The sequence below is a fragment of the Octodon degus genome, unplaced genomic scaffold, assembly GCF_000260255.1.
Source record: "Octodon degus isolate 3935 unplaced genomic scaffold, OctDeg1.0 scaffold00061, whole genome shotgun sequence".
NCBI lineage: Eukaryota > Metazoa > Chordata > Mammalia > Rodentia > Octodontidae > Octodon > Octodon degus.
In genome coordinates this window covers 4,559,626-4,575,722 of record NW_004524637.1, presented here as the reverse complement: position 1 = coordinate 4,575,722, position 16,097 = coordinate 4,559,626, and the positions used below count along the sequence as shown (strand labels likewise).

Genomic DNA, 16,097 nt, shown 5'->3' with positions numbered 1-16,097 from the left:
AGTCTTCCAAGGACCTTTTCATTCCTGAAGCCAGTCTAAAGATTGTAGGTACTTGAACTCAGCAAAATAACCCAATATAGTCCAATAGTCCATAATAGTAGTGAGTTATCAGAAGAACTGGCAATTGTCAGAAATTGTTGACTTGAGCCTTTTACAGCTCAGCATATTAACATGGTATTACTTTTTATACCTGGTGGTTATACTTTTCTGTTAGATAGTTAAGACCAAGTTAAAGCAAGACCTAGGTAACTAAAAATGTAACTTGTTTCTGACAAGACCAGTCAAATCCCCTTAGAATTTACCCTAAAATCATGTAGATCATCTTATAAATCCTTTGTCAGTGTCAGCCATGTGGATGAGTCACAGCCATTGCTTAACCAATTTGCTCTTTGTGAAAACCTGAGAGAATTTTCTCTCTCTAGGTGACTCTCCATAGGCACACTCTACATCATCAATCACTTTCCTCTGTGGCCCCATAATCTTTTTGATCAGAAAATTTGGGACACAACTGAGTCACAGGATGTTACAGTACAGATTCTCTTCATCCTGAGTCCTCACTGACCTTGAAGGGCTAAGACCTAAATATTGGCTGTCCTAGTAGCCCTCTATTTCTCTAGTATTTGGTCTGCTAACTTTAGTTGTTAAGCATCAAGAAGAGAAATTTAATGATATTATTACCCTGTAACAGAGACAGTTGAGTTTATCATCACTGTCTGTCTAAAAATCAAACACCTTAGAAACAACATGGAACTGCTATTTTCCAACAACCATGTATATCTTAAAATTTAAATCCCTATAGAATGTGAATAAGACAATCACTCATTTTTACACAGAAATTTAGAAATCAAACCATGTACAACATTGTAGCAGGAGAATCCTATGACTTTTTTTTCCTTGTCTCTTGTTTTCATTACCCTTTTTTAAACATTTACTTTAAAGAGAGTATAAGAATAATTGATGATATCAGAAGAAGTATGCACTTAGAAGACCAAAATGACAGGTATTTGAAGCATGGTTTTAGTATTACACATTGCTATCCTCAGTGTAGTTGCTTAGTTCACAGATATTAGCATATAGAGTTGGTCAGGGTGAGAATTCTACCCATTAACTGCTATTTTCAAAAACCTGATGAAGATTCTTGGGACCATTGCCTTAACCATCTTGTTTATATAAATGCATGGTTTTGCCCCTGCTAGATTTCCTAACTTTTCTCCTTTCTCTGTCTCTCTTCTTATTTTTTTCCAGAATTACTTTAGTTTTGCTGAGCCTTTTCTAACTCCATATGAATTTTAGAATTAATGTTTATGCCTCTGTGAAGAATTTTTCTGGTGCTGTAGTAAGGATTACATTAAATCTACAGATTGTCTTTGATAATGTTGCCATTGCCATGATATTCTTCTCATCCAAAACCATGGAATATTTCTCCCATTTTCTAATGTCCCCTTCAATCACTTTCTTTTCTTTTTTTTTTTTTTTTTTTTTTTTTTTTTTTTTTTTGGTGGAACCGGGGATTGAACTCAGGCCCTTGCGCTTGCCAGGGAAGCGCTTATTCCACTGAGCCATCTCCCCGGCCCTCAATCACTTTCTTGAGAGTTTTGTAAATGTTATTATAGAAGTCTTTTCTCTCCTTGGTAAGCTTGATTCCTGAGTATGTAATTTTTTAAGTGGAATGCTTTTCCTGATTTCTTTTGCAATGAGTTCATTATCTGAGTACAGGAACACTATTGACTTTTGTGTCTTGATTTCATGTCCTGCTGCTTTGTTGAATTTTTTTATTAGATCTAAAAGTTTTCTGGTGACTTTTTGAATTTTCTAAAAAGAAATCATTATACAATCTACAAATAAAGATAGTTTGACCTTTCTTATTTATTTGTAGTTGAAAAAAAAAATATATATATATATATATGATATAATGCCACAACCCACACAGCCAGTAGAGTCCTGAGATTTGGCAATCTGAGATTAAGAAAAAACAAGGCACATAATGAGTGGAAATCTGGGACCAGGTGGGACTTGACCTTTCTGATGGAGAGTGAGTGACAACTCAGAACACTCTGCATTTTTATTTATACACAGGGAGAATGCACAAGACAGGGCCGAAAGCGCAAGGTCTCAGAACATGGAGCACCAGAAGGGAGCCATGTGCACAAGTTGTTGTGACTGAAGCAAAGCCAGTCCCAGGGTAAACAAACCACCCTCCAGCTCAGTGGCATATTAGCAGGTGTTCCGTCTTGGTGTGCCTCCCTGCTACCTGCAGCACAGATATAGCTATGAGAACACTTTGCTTTCCATGTTCTCAGGACTGGCCTTGCTCTAGCCCTGAATGTGTGGTTGATCACCAGCCCAGCCACTTCCCACAATACAATATACTGCTAAGTACATATCCATCAGTTCTCATACTTATCTTTGGGGTGAGAACATTTAAAATCTACTCTTAACAATTCTAAAAGATATATTGTGACTACTTATAGTCACTATACTGCACAATATTCACAGAACTTTTTCTTCCTGTCTAATTGAAAATTTGTACTCTTGGCCCAGTACCTCCTTGTTCCATCACCCCTCCCCAGCTCGTGGTAACCCACCACTGAGTTTTCTACTTGTATGAATTCAACTTTTTTAAATTCCATGTGGAAAAGGGAGTGGTTGGGTTGCGCTTGATCTTCTGAGTCTTGCTTATGTCACTGAGCACAGTGTTTGCCAGCTGCACTTTACACTTCTTGCTTCTGGATAGTGCTGTTTTAGAACCCAAAGCTAATGTGCTCATTGTAAAGTAGGAGAAAAGAAATGGAAAATAGGTGGAAAAGAGACAAGGAAATTGCAACTACAATTGCTTCCTGTTTTCTGCCTGGTTCCCCCTCGCTCCACAAGCGCTGCTCAAAAAGATCCACACCAGCACGCGTTCTGTTAAATGCAGGCTCCTTTCCTGTCCAACCCATCAAAGTTTCTGGAATACTGAAAGTCAGTGCATTGGCTAACATAAGCAGGAACCTGATCCTAAGATAAGGGAACAAGTTGAGAGAAATAAAAGGATGCTTAAATGACCTATTAAAGAACTGAGCTCATATCTATACTATGAGTGACTACCCTTTGGGTGCACATCACTTTTTCCTGGAGTCCCCACCCCCTCAAGAGAAGCATAAATATTTCCTGTTTCCAAAAATAATGTGCCTCTGTCTTTTGAGGTGCTACACTCCACTGTGGAGTGTGGATTAAAATTTCTGCCTAATTTCTGTGCTTCTTACTAATGCATGTTGAAAAATTTCTTGGCAACAGAAGTTAGAGAAGTCAACATTTCTATTTATGGTGATGAGGTGCCTTGTCTCAGCTTGGGAAAGGCCCTCAGACCCAGCCCTATGACAATACTTTGGAAACAGTTGACAGCTTTAGGACAAAAGGTGAGTGATTGGTTGGCATAATTTTAAATCTGACTGAAAATGATTAAACAGAAAGAAGAAAAATCCCAGACAGTATTACATGGCAAGTAGCACCTGAGTACATAGAGGAGAGAGATGTAATGGAAGATGGGAATGTGGATCTGGCAGAACTTGGGCTGGTGATATAGATCGGTTGGCACAGCACCTGCCTGGCCAGTGCAAGGTCCTGAGTTTGCTACCTGCTACCAAAGAAAAAGAAAAGAATCGTCAGAACTTGATAGCACAGTTGCATGCAGCAGGTGCAGAAAAGACAGAAATTGTACCCCAACCTAAATTAGAAGAAAAAGTTATGCAAGTAGGTATAATAACACAACAGGCAAGTGGGATGGGTGGGTTCAAAGGAGAAAGTGTCCAGTTGGACTAGATGAGTTTAGGGTATCCATACACATATAGACAGGGAAGCCAGGCAGACAGTTAAAATTGTCTGAAGGCAGGGCCTCCAACTTGAGAGATCTTACCACAAAGAAAATTAAATCACTAGCAAATTTTACCCTGGTTTTAGAGATTTGTTTTCCTCTTAACTCAAGAATGGAGGGTACAGCTCCACATTCCATCAAAAATCTTTTTACAAATTGTGCCATGTCATCAGGCAGTAGTGTCAGAAAAGAAAATTCAGGCTATGGCAAGGCCTGAGATGGCTGAAAACTCGTCCTTCATTCAGCGGTTATGTATTGAGTAGGGGTCAGCCATGGGGCAGCAGGCGGAAGGAGTGCAGGCAGGGAGACAGGGCTTCACTGCGGAGTAGGAACAGGCACAGTCGCTACCCTTTCTCCGGTGAAAGGAAAGTATTGGGGCGAAATGATGGGGTTGGTATATAGATTGTCACCCCTGTAAGATGTAAAGATACAAGTGATGGTTGAAACAGTCTGAGACAGAATGGAATAGATACTACCTGGCCATCAGGGGCAGTCGTGTTGTTGTACTGGCTTTAGTATGGCTTGCTGCTAAGCTGCCTTCTCGTTAGCAGTCTGTCTCATTAGCTTCAGCTGTTTTGGACACCGACATCCTGGATTCATTTCTTTCCAGCATATACAGTCTCCTCAGTTCTCTCAGTGACTTCATGAGTCTCAATTTAAAACACTGCTTCCAAAATCAGAGGTGTCTCCCTGAGCCTATCAACAGCAGGGAACGCGACACAGCTGCACACTGGATAAGACAATCCACTGGCTGCGAGGCAGTGAAGCTCCACAGCAAGTTCTCGGAGCACATTCACGAGGACTGTTCCAAGCTCAGGTGCCAACAGCTGTACAGAGTATGTATCTATGGTTGGGGCAGGAGAAGCAAGGACGCTGAAGTCTTGAAGAACAGTGTCCTCCACAGAGTCTGACGCCTGTGCTAAAGGAATGAAGGTCACCAGTGTTCTTCAAACAGAGAGGCAGGTGGCCACAATTAGAGAATCAAGCGGCTATAAGCTTAAGCTGTAATCCTGTCTTTCAGACTTCTAAGTACTGTACAGTACCAGGCCTGAGCTTTGTCATTTCCACCCCCTGAAGGCAAACCACAGTCTCTCCATTTCTACACTCATCACTCAGGAAAAATGTAACACTTCTTACAAGAGGAAGACTCAAGCCTGAAAAGCCCCAACTGGGGTGATTTCTTACGACTGATAAAGGACAGTCACTTTAACTCACTTTTCTTCCCACATCCGGACAGAAAAATGGATGCGGATGCTCCTGGCCAGCATCCCCATGGCGTGTCACAGGATGTGGGTTTGGGTAGAGTTGATGCAAGTCCCCAAGATGGTAATTAACCCTAAAAGCAGAAAACATGACTGAATGATCATCCTAATGACAGAAGAATGAATAAGGGTGCAGTGACACATCAGACAAAGGAGTCTTCTCTCAGAGGAAAAGTGTTACCACAGTTTCCATTTTAATTTGGGTTGAACTATTATTTAGTAAAACTCTAGACTTCTTTAAAGAACATTAATTCATATCACATAAGCTGTCAGTGAAATGCACCATGACTTTACTGTTTTTCTTCTTTGCAGAAGTCCTGACTGTAGAAAGAATGTAGAAAAATGGCCTTTTATATGACCCAATAATGATTATAGAAAGTCAAGGATTGATCTTATCCTCATTTAACATTTAAATAATAGCACGGTCAGTGCCCTTTTCCAGTTGTGGCACCCATTTAAGTTTACTGAAAAATTAGAAGGCCATCTTGTCATTTTAAATGCAGATAATAATGTAAAAATAAGTGAAGTATCTGTATCCCATGATCCCTAAATGACCAGGGAAAGTTTACATCATATATAGAAATTTAATTTTTTTTGATACAAAATGATCATTTTGGGGGAGAGAGACAGCTACTCTTCACTTTTTTCCTGAATGCATTAGGTGAAGTTCAACTTATAGATTGTGTCATTTAATTCTAACCATTGCTTATGAAATCTTGAAACAGGAAAAGCAGGGACTGCCATTAATTACAGGGCTAGTCCCCAATGAATTACCCCGCCCTACCCTCCCCCTTCCTACCCCACAACTCCACCCCCACGAGATCGCTGCACCCTGCAGACCAACTGCCCTGGCCCTGCTGGTCCGGCATGTGGGTGAGCACCAGCACAAGGGTCATGAGCAAAGACGCATCTTTAAGACTCACAGAAAGAAGAAAGCACATCTGGTGGTGCTTCTGCTGTACACATCACACTAAACTGTAAAGGAACATTTCAATTTTTGTCCTTGTCACATCCAGTAATTTTTCCTACTTAACCATAGCCAGAAATGGTAGGAATACAGATAAAATATGCAAAGAGAGTAAGATAGATGAGATGCTACAATTAATCATAAAATGGGAGCAAGGAAGAATATGCAGTTCTCTGGTGAGAGCTGAACTCCAAATACTGATTATAAGTAACAGAAATCAAAATGAGTGAATTTAGGCCAAAAAAGGGACAGGGGAGACACTGAGGATTCTCAAGAAATGCAAGAATAAATTGAACAGGCTAATCTTGGAAAGGTCAGAATCAGAAAATCTCTTACTCATGTTATTCCTTTAAACAAACATATCTGCCAGTAAAACCGAGCAAGTACAGGAAAAGATTCTCAGCACCACTAATCCCTGGGGAAAAGCAAATGAAAACCACAAGGAGATATGACTTCACCCCTTGAGATGGCTACTGCCAAAAGGAAGAATAAAGACAGAGGCCAGCTGAGGTACTCTTTAAGGCCCGAGGATAGTTAGACAAGGCCTCAATGTATTGTCTGTCATCCGTGGTCTAAAAGTGTGTTTTCCTGGTATAACTCTTTTGCTTCTTTGTTATTCCTCTAAGATTAGAAGTTGTCATGCAACATAATGGGGCAGGTTGGTTGATTTTTTTGACACTCTTGCCTAATAACCATCTAAGGTCCCCTTTATATATCTCTCTATCCATTTAGGGGGTAGTCAGGGCCACAGACTTGTGCTACAGGACTGATATGCACCATTTGGGGCTTCTCGTCTAATTTGGGTGTGAGTAAGCTTAGTCTTTGACTTATAAAGTATATATATATATATATATATATATATATATATATATGACAACAAATAGTAATGAGATAGTTTCAAAACTGATTAGTGGGACAGTTTCAATAATTAATACCTTGGATATTTTTGTCTTCATAGTGGTTGTTCATAGTACAAGAGGCAGACATGATATCCTGTCCAATGACTATTAGTACAAATCTTTCTTCTCACTGAATTAAGAGAAAGTAGCTGTCTATCTATCCTAACTATTTCGTATATACAGATACAAAATGATCCTTCATTGATATCCCCTTTTTTTGTTTAGTTTTCTCAGAGATGAGTATTCCATTGCCATTTAAATATTGTAGGTGTGTGAATTCAGAAAAATAATCCAATATAGTCCAGTAGTCCATAATAGTAGTGGGTTATCCACAGGACTGGCAATGTCAGAAGTTGTTGACTTGAGCCTTTTATAGCTCAGATGCCTTTTCATTAAGTTGCCTGACAGCTTGAGTTAATCATAGATAATCATCCCATATCAGAAAGTAGCCATCTCAGACTGGATGTGGTGGTGCAGGCCTGTCATCCAGCACTTGGGAGGCTGAAAACAGGAGGATCACTACAAGGCCAATCTGTGTAGTGAGCCCCTGTAGACCCTGTGCTGAATACATAAAAAAAGAGAGCAGCCATCTCTCTATGTAAGATTGTTGGCTCTCATGATAGGACCCTCATGTTTACTGAAAGGTGGATTTATTGGAGTTCGTAGAGAGGCTTTAGTGTCATTCTTAGAAAAAAAATTGATTATATCTAAGATCATGAAGGCTATAGATTATAGGCCAATCAGGTACCTTGCAAAGCTGGGCTAAATTCCAAACAATCAAACTTTTCTGTGCCCCATCAATGCAGTTTTGCAGCTTGTTTTAATCATCTTCTTGAAATGCAGACACCCACCAAGAAAGTCTCGATTAGTTGAAAAGGAGAGCAGGCCACATTCCTAGCAAGACATTTGTTGTAATGACACTATATCGTCAGGCCCACACCAGAAAGGAATTGCATTCTCCTTTAATTGGTGACCTACTTAGCACAAGTGCTAAGAGTAACATCTTAGATTATTTACCTGGAGATGTTAGGATTTTTTCAGTAAGAATTTTTAGTCTTTTAAATTCACCATCGTACTTGCCTCATTGTTTACACTTAGCAAGTCTCCCGTTCTCAGGACTCGAGTTGGGTGTGGTCTGTCCAGGAGTCCAGGCCTGCTACCTTGACATCTGATGGAGCTGACAGGATCACGGTGGATGGTCCTTCCTAAATTGGTTTTAGGGAAGGACAAGATGGGGAAAGAGACTGTGCCAGAACTACACCTCTGGGGTGGAATAGAGACTTTTCATTTCCTTTTCCTTTTCTTAGATTGAATTTTTGTTAGCTGTTGAAGAATCTGTTGAAATTTAGCTAATGAGGAGAGATCTCTTAGTAATGCATCTGTTTCTCTATTGGAGAGAAAAATCTTTAGAAAGAAAATGTCTTTTGTAAAGTATTTCAAATAGATTGAAGACTAGGACTTGAGGTGTCCTTTTCTATTTTGTTAAGAGCTAAAGGAAATAGTGAAGCCATCGTCGGTGGGTTTTTTGAGCCATTTTGTAAAGGAGTCTCTTCAGGATCTCGTTTATTTTCTTCTACTTTTTGTGATGACTCTGGCCTCTATGTGTAATGAAGATGACAGAGAATGGTCAGTGCCTGACAGACACTGGTGTACCACTGCCTTAAAAAAAGGCCCGCTGTTACTCTGTTAGATCTTAGGAAGTCCAAATCTGGTGACCAAAATCTTTATGACCTCTTCTGCTTTTTTTTGTTTTATAAAGGTTAAAACCCAGTTCATGAAAGTATCTATCCAGACTTGTAGGTACTAGACCCCCTTACTCTTTAGCTTATGAGCAAAATCAAATAGCTGATCTTTTCTGGGGCATTTATCACTCTCTGTAGACCTGGAGGGGCTGCAGTCCAGTGAGGAGGATTTTCTCGGCAGAGCTCACATATCTTAACTATCTGTTGCATTGTTTGAGAAAGTCTCTTTTCTGTGAATAACTCTGAGGCCATCAGGTGGGTCTTACATGAAATGTTCGCTGTAAATGACTTCATGACTTTCTATTGACTAGCGCCAGGAAGAAGCAATGTGCCGCATCTGATTGTAGCCATCTTGATGCAAGGGAAGGACTCCCATGAGGGAAGCCCATTCAATTGTGGGCGAGTATATTTGGGTCACAGGACCTTTCTCAGATGTTAGCCAGTTGATTACCTTGAGATATTTTTTCAACTAGTGTTTTCTATGGTGAACTACCACCACTTTGGAGGTCATACAGGCAAATGATAAAAGTTCATCTATGATACTTTATAAGAGAATCATTGGTTGTCAGATAATTTTTATACGGCTATGTGGATATGCAACACTAGGAAAGTACACATTGGAACAGTGTAAATATTGATTTTTTTTATCCTTTACTGATTTGGAAAGCCCTAGTTAGAGCTACAAGCTTAGTTAGCTGAGCACTAGTCCCAGGGGCAAGTGAGGAACTTCTATATGTCTGATGTAGAGTTACTACTGTACATTTTGTCTTTTTGGTCCCATTTTATATTAAAGAAGTGCCATCACAGAAGAGGGTCAAGTCAAGGTCAGTAAGGAGGGTCTCTAACAAGTCTTTTCTAACTGTGTTAGTGGCGACAATTACCTTTTCATAGAAAAGCTTTTTAGTCTCAAATTTTTGTAGAAATATGGCAGAGTTTAAAGAGGAACTTATCTTTATTTGAATGGCTGCTCTTTCTAGGAATAGCACCTGGGGTTGAAGAAGATCTCTTATCGGGTGATGAGCTGGTCTTCAGTCCGCACTAGCATTCCCAAACCCTTGTCCTGCCTTTCATCAACATATAAATGGAGATGGTGTCCTCTCCGCAGCCTCAGTGCCGCAGCATTCAGAAGCTCTTGCTCAGGCTTCTGGAGTACAATTTGGGAATCAGGTTCTCAGGTTAAAGAGTGGGTATCTGCCTTCTGGGCATCCCCCATACACTGATGGAGGAGTTGTGCACTCTCACCACATTTTGTTGTCTAAAGGCAACAAAGCCTGTTAGCTTTTAAGACTTTCCTTAGCTGTCTTAGGGTCTTGGGCTATCGGAAGAAAATATTGGTTTAGTTCTTTCTCCTCCTAGCCTTCAGATCTCCTTAGATACAATAATGCCCTGGTATTTTACCTGCATGTAAAGGAATATAAAAGAAGGTATCTTTTAAATCTAATGCTAAAGGGCTGGAGAGATAGCTCAGCGGTCTAAAGCGCCTGCTAAGGCAAGCTTAGGCAGGTGCAGAGGACTGCAGTTCAGTCCCCAGTACCACATGCCTCACTAGCACCTCCCCCAGGGTGGGCTGAGCCGGCAAAAAATAAAGTAAGACTAAATTTAATGCTAAAAACCAAGCAGAATCTTTGGAGATCTAAGAAGAGTGTCCGAGTTAGGTCCTACCAGGTGAACTGGCAGGATTGCCTCATTTACCAATCGAGGGTCCTGTGCCAACATCTACCCTCTACTGGGTTTTTTAATTCCCAAAATTGAAGTATTGCAGAAGTTATTATAGTTTATAAGGATCTATTATGCCATTAAATTGTAAAATATTGGCGATAGTCCTCTTCTAACTTACAGCCTCAAAGGGTATTTTCTCCAGTGAGAAAAAAATAGTAGGATATGTGAGATTTATTTTCACTGGGGCAGCTCTTATTATTCTTCTTGTTTTGCACTTAGTTGACCATGCATAAGGATTTATTTTTGTCTGTACAAGGGGGAGGTAGCATACCTAACCTGGGTGCAAGTATATTACAGTGTTTAAGCAAGATAAAATATCTCTCCCCAGCAGGCGAAATGAACTTTTAGGCAAAATAGGAGAGGAATGAGTGGTGAGAAAGCCATCCCAGTTACAGTCTAAGGGCTGTGAGAAACAGTGAGTTGCCTCCTCTCTAGGGACTCCTGTAACTGAACTGTGATGGCTAGAAGGAAGCCCGGGAAGCACAGAGAGACAGGCGCCAGCGTCCAGCCACGGCTGGCCTCTCTTCCCCATGTAGTCATGATGGCCCAGGGCTTCTCCGTGGAGGTGGACAGTCCAGTCAGGGGCAGAAGGCAGAGCACCCCAGAGACCTTCAGTCCTGCTGGACCAGCAGTGAGATGGGTCTGATGCCTAGGGCCTGCATCTCCGAGGACAGTGTGACTTCCAGTGGTCCACACAATCAGGGCATGGCCGAGGCTCTGCTAAGGTGGCCTGGCCTTCTGTGGTGGTAGCAGGGGAGTTTGGTTGTTAAGCTCTTCTTACAGCTGTGAGAATAAGACAGTCTATTGTTTTTCTTTCTTTTTTTTTGTATTTAATTTTATTGGTTGACAGCTTTCATTATTAAAAGTTTCTTCTGGGATTGGGGATGTGGCTTAGTGTTAAACCCTCAATTTCGTTTCTGTATTTTGTAAACTATTGTATCTTAATAGAGTCTTCCAGAGATAGTTATGATAGAGTCTATTGCTTTTGAGGCCACAGCTAATGCAGTTGCTTTTTCTTGGCCTCTGGTTTATTTCCATAGGCTCTTGTTCTTGATTATAAAATACAGAAGCGGCAATTCTTACTAAAATATGGGGAGCGAAAGCCATCTTTTGTAGCTTTTTTTCTAATACCTGGAGCTGACTGGGTATAAGCTTTCCTTTAAGAATAATCTGTCTTTCAGTTCGATGGGTAGTGGGAGAGGAGAGTGGACCCCAGAGAGCCCTGAGCAGCCCGACCCCGCTGCCGTCCAGGTCACCATCATGCCCCGGGAGGAGCCGCCAGCAGTCCCGTCACCGCAAGGTGAGCAGGGAGCCGGGCCAGCAGCCGCCGCAGTCCCCGCCACCGCCCTCAGCGCTGCGGACATCAAGCCGGCACCGGGCAGCCGCCCAGGGACCCGGGCCAGGTGGCCTCACATCGGGGGACAAGAAGGTCAGCGCAAGGACGGTTTTGGGAACAGGAAAATGGTTCAGTGTAAGAAACGGATATGGCTTCATCACCAGGAATGACACCCTGGAAGACGTACTTGTACACCAGACCACCATAAAGAAGAATAATCCCGGGAAGGACCTGCGCAGTGTAGGCGATGGAGAGACTGCAGAGCTTGGTGGTGTTGAAGGAGCAAAGGGTGCGAAGCAGCAAATGTCACAGGCCTGGTGGAGCTCCCGCTCCAGGCAGCAAATGCGCAGCAGACCGTAACCATCATAGACTCTGTCCACGTCGTGGGGGTCCACGCAAGCACCAGCAGGATTACCAGCATAGCGAGAGTGGGGAGAATGAGGGATCAGAGAGCGCTCCCGAGGGCCAGGCCCAGCCACGCCGGCACCACTGCGGGCCAAGGTGCCCACCTTACTACTGCAGAGACTCTGTGGGCGTCGGCCATGGTACCCCAACCCTCCTGTGCAAGGAGAAGTGATGGAGGGTGCTGACAGCCAGGTGCAGGAGAGCAAGGTAGACAAGTGAGGCAGAATATGTATCCAGGTTATAGACCACGATTCCGCAGGGACCTTCTCTCCAAAGACAGCCTAGAGAGGACGGCAATGAAGAAGGTAAGGAAAATCAAGGAGATGAGACCCAAGGTCAGCAGCCACCTCCACGTCGGTACCGTCGCAACCTCAATTACCGACGCAGACGCCCAGAAAACTCTGAACCGCAACATGGCAAAGAGACAAAAGCAGCCGATCCGCCAGCGCAGAATTTGTGGTTCGCAAGGCTGAGCAGGGCCAGCTGAGCAAACTCCAGCTTAACATCTCTACCATCATCCGGTTTAGTCATCCAGCAAGAAAGAAACGAATAGGAAATTCCAGGAATAAGAAATGAACAAAAGATTGGAACTGAAGACCTTAAGTGCTTGCTTTTGCCCGTTGACCAGATAACTAGAACTATCTGCATTATCTATGCAGCGTGGGGTTTTTATTATTTTTACTTAAAGACGTCTCTTTTTGGTAATGACAAACGTGTTTAAAAAAAAAAAACTGTTTTTCTCAATACACCCTTAAAGGTTTTTAAATTGTTTCATATCTGGTCAAGTTGAGATTTTTAAGAACTTCATTTTTAATTTGTAATAAAAGCTTACAACTTGATTTTTTCAAAAAGTCAACAAACTGCAAGCACCTGTTAATAAAGTTCTTAAATAATTGAAAAAAAAGAATAATCTGTCTTTTTATCAAATCAGAAGGCAGGGATGTATGCCTCTTGTATCTGTGCCTCTTGTAAATGATCTAAGAAGATGGAGGAGTTTTATCTTTTCTCTGATGAATAGCTGACAACTTAAAACAATTGAAGGGCTCATTTTTCACTCTTTGTAGGTCTTTAAGATTGCAGGTCTCAGGATGTCTCTTATTCCAGTCTCCTGCCTGGTTGGTAGTCAGTAGAGATCTTGTGTAGGGCCGCCTGACCAGCAGTAGGAAATGCCGATTGCCCTGGCTGTCTGTCTTCTAGATTTTTAAATTAAATACGATATTTATCTCTAAGTGTCATAGCAGTTTATAATGCTGTTTGTCTCTTATTAGTAGCCAATGTTTGATTTAAGAGTAGCATCATATCTTTCTGGTCTCCTTTATAGGTCTGAGTATGTCCCCTACAGACCTCAATGTACTGGTCAGACTCTCCTGTTCAAATCTTTCTTGATTTCACACTCTCAAATCTTTTTTGCTCTGTTTGTGGTCACTGAGAGAAAAGGACATATGGACATGGGTAGCGCTATATTTTCCACCTCCCTCCTGTAAGGGACACTGTCTTAGAGGAGCATGAGCAAAATTGAATAGGGAGGGATATGGCCAGGAGGAGACTTCAATTATGGTTGACTTAGCGGCCTTTCCCTTAGTCTGGGGGGCAGAAAAGGAGAACTCAGGCTAAGAAATACTAGAGAAGGCTTTGCTTAGTGTTGTGTCACACACCTCACCCTTAGGGTCCAAAGGGCAGTGGAGGGCTCTGAAATAATAGGTGCACTGACTTCATCCTCAGGCCACAGACGCCTGGTTGTCTTGTGGCTTATACTTGCATTGTGAGCACAAATAAGGACTGTCTCTTCAAGTCTGAACATAAGATTTGACCATTTTTCCTCTCTGTTGCAGTATAATTTTAGTGATGAAATAGAATCATAATCAATATATTTTTCTGTATTTCATTTTGTCTTTTGGCAAAGACAGGCCATGCATGGATGCAGAAAAATATTAAACAGCTCTGTCTCAATATGTGAGGATTAAAAATTTTCTTGTGCTTAAGAATGTATTTTAAAGGAGCAAAAGAATTTGACTTTCAGGGAAAAATAGAGATCTCTTTAATCCCTACTTGTTCTTCACAACTTCTCAAAGTACCCGAGCTGGCCAGAGCAAGTGGCTGCTCCCAGGAGAATGACCAGAGGATAAGTCACGACAGACCAGCCACCCTTAGTGACTCATCTTGCTACCTTTTCCTGAAACTCGTATTCTTAACTCTAGCACGTGTTCCTAAAAGTATGAGCTACAGTTGATTCTAACTATAGCAATCATTTTTAAAAAAGAAAGGAAGTATTGCCGGCAGAATCTAAGCAATAATCAAGACTGAATGACTGCTTTCCAATTCTTTGAGAGCGAGGGGCAAAACCAAAGGGCAAATTGGTGTGGCTGGAGCACTTCCCAGCCTGCGAATAGACCATTTGCAGAGAGAGATAGATGCTCAGAACAATCCTGCCCTGAGCCCTAGAGCAAAGAATCCCCCAAGACATCTGTGTTGTCTTTCTACTCAGAGGCCATCTTTCTTAGCAGCAAGACAAGGCTAAGCTTTACTGGAAATCCACTCTGAAATTTCTGCATCTCTATATCCGCAACACACTTGCCGTCACAGGTTAGATCTTGTACCCCACTTCAGAAAGCATAACTTACACATTAGTGAGGCTACTTTCCTGTCTTTGATATCAGCAAATGCTCATTTTTATAGCCTTAATTTGAAAGTTCTTAGTCATTAGACAGAAGGGAAATCTTGAGACTGCTTATGGCTTCTCCCAGTCTAATCATTTGCAGAAATTCACCTCTAAAAAATGAAAAGTACAAAGTGACAGGAAAAGATCAGAAAGAGAAAACCATTTTCTTCTCATGCTCACGGCCGGTTACCGAGAACTTTCCCACGAGCCACCACCCTCGTCTGTAAAGTCCCCAATGAGGAAGTCTGTGACTGCCTCCTGGCCAGTGGAGGACCACACCCAGAAGGAACTGAGACAGAGCGAGCTCAACATCACCCATTGGAGAGCAGAGGGGAGTCAGACCCGGCTGGCCCAGAGAAACCGTCCTCCAGGTCTAAAGAATGGGTGCCATTGCATTGCCTTTTAACTGGCAACTGGAATCCTGTCATTTATTAATAAGCATACATATTTTCTAAATATGGTTTCATGAAAACACCCATTTTACAACACTTTATAAATTGACATTTTGGTTAGCATCACAGTCCATTAAGGGATGTTGTTATTTTTCCCTAGTATTATTTTCTAAGAAGTCAAACAGGTCAAGCAAAAAGCACAATAAATTCAACAACTAATAAGTCTAAATGTGACATATACAAAACAAGACTATGGTTTTGTCTGGATTAAGAAAATGTCCTATCAAAGAAACATCATAATCTTGCCCTCAACTTAAATTTACCATCATTTTATTTTTAAAATGTGTAAAAAAGACAAAGCTTTAAAATTTAAGGTGTAAGCAATGTACAAACAAGAATGACAATTTTGGGTCACCTAAATGAGTCACAATCAAGAAAATATGTAACAAAAAACAACCCTTATCTCCTTCCAATTATCTCAGTGAGACCTGCAAATGGCACAAGGGTAATATAACTCTCAACTTGTTAGGTGTCAAATATTCCTAGTTTATGTTCTCTAAAAACAAAGAATGAATTTTAAGGAACAGTGAGGATTAAGAGTAGAAAATACTGAAGCTGGGGAGATGGCTCAGTAGAATAAGCACTTGCCTGACAAGCGCAAGGGCCTGAGTTCAATCCCCGGACCCCACCCACACCAAAAAAAAAAAAAAAAAAAGATTTGTATTAAAAAAAAAAAAAAAACTACCGACAAAGAAAAGTCCAGGTCCTGATTAAGAGTAGAAAATACTGAAGCTGGGGAGATGGCTCAGTAGAATAAGCACTTGCCTGACAAGCGCAAGGGCCTGAGTTCAATCCCCGGACCC

General features: G+C 41.5%; 1 pseudogene; it reads left to right on the top strand.

Annotated features, from left to right (window-relative positions):
- Nucleotides 1-11,627: 11,627 nt before the first annotated feature.
- Nucleotides 11,628-12,670, top strand: LOC101559697 (annotated as a pseudogene).
- Nucleotides 12,671-16,097: the final 3,427 nt, after the last annotated feature.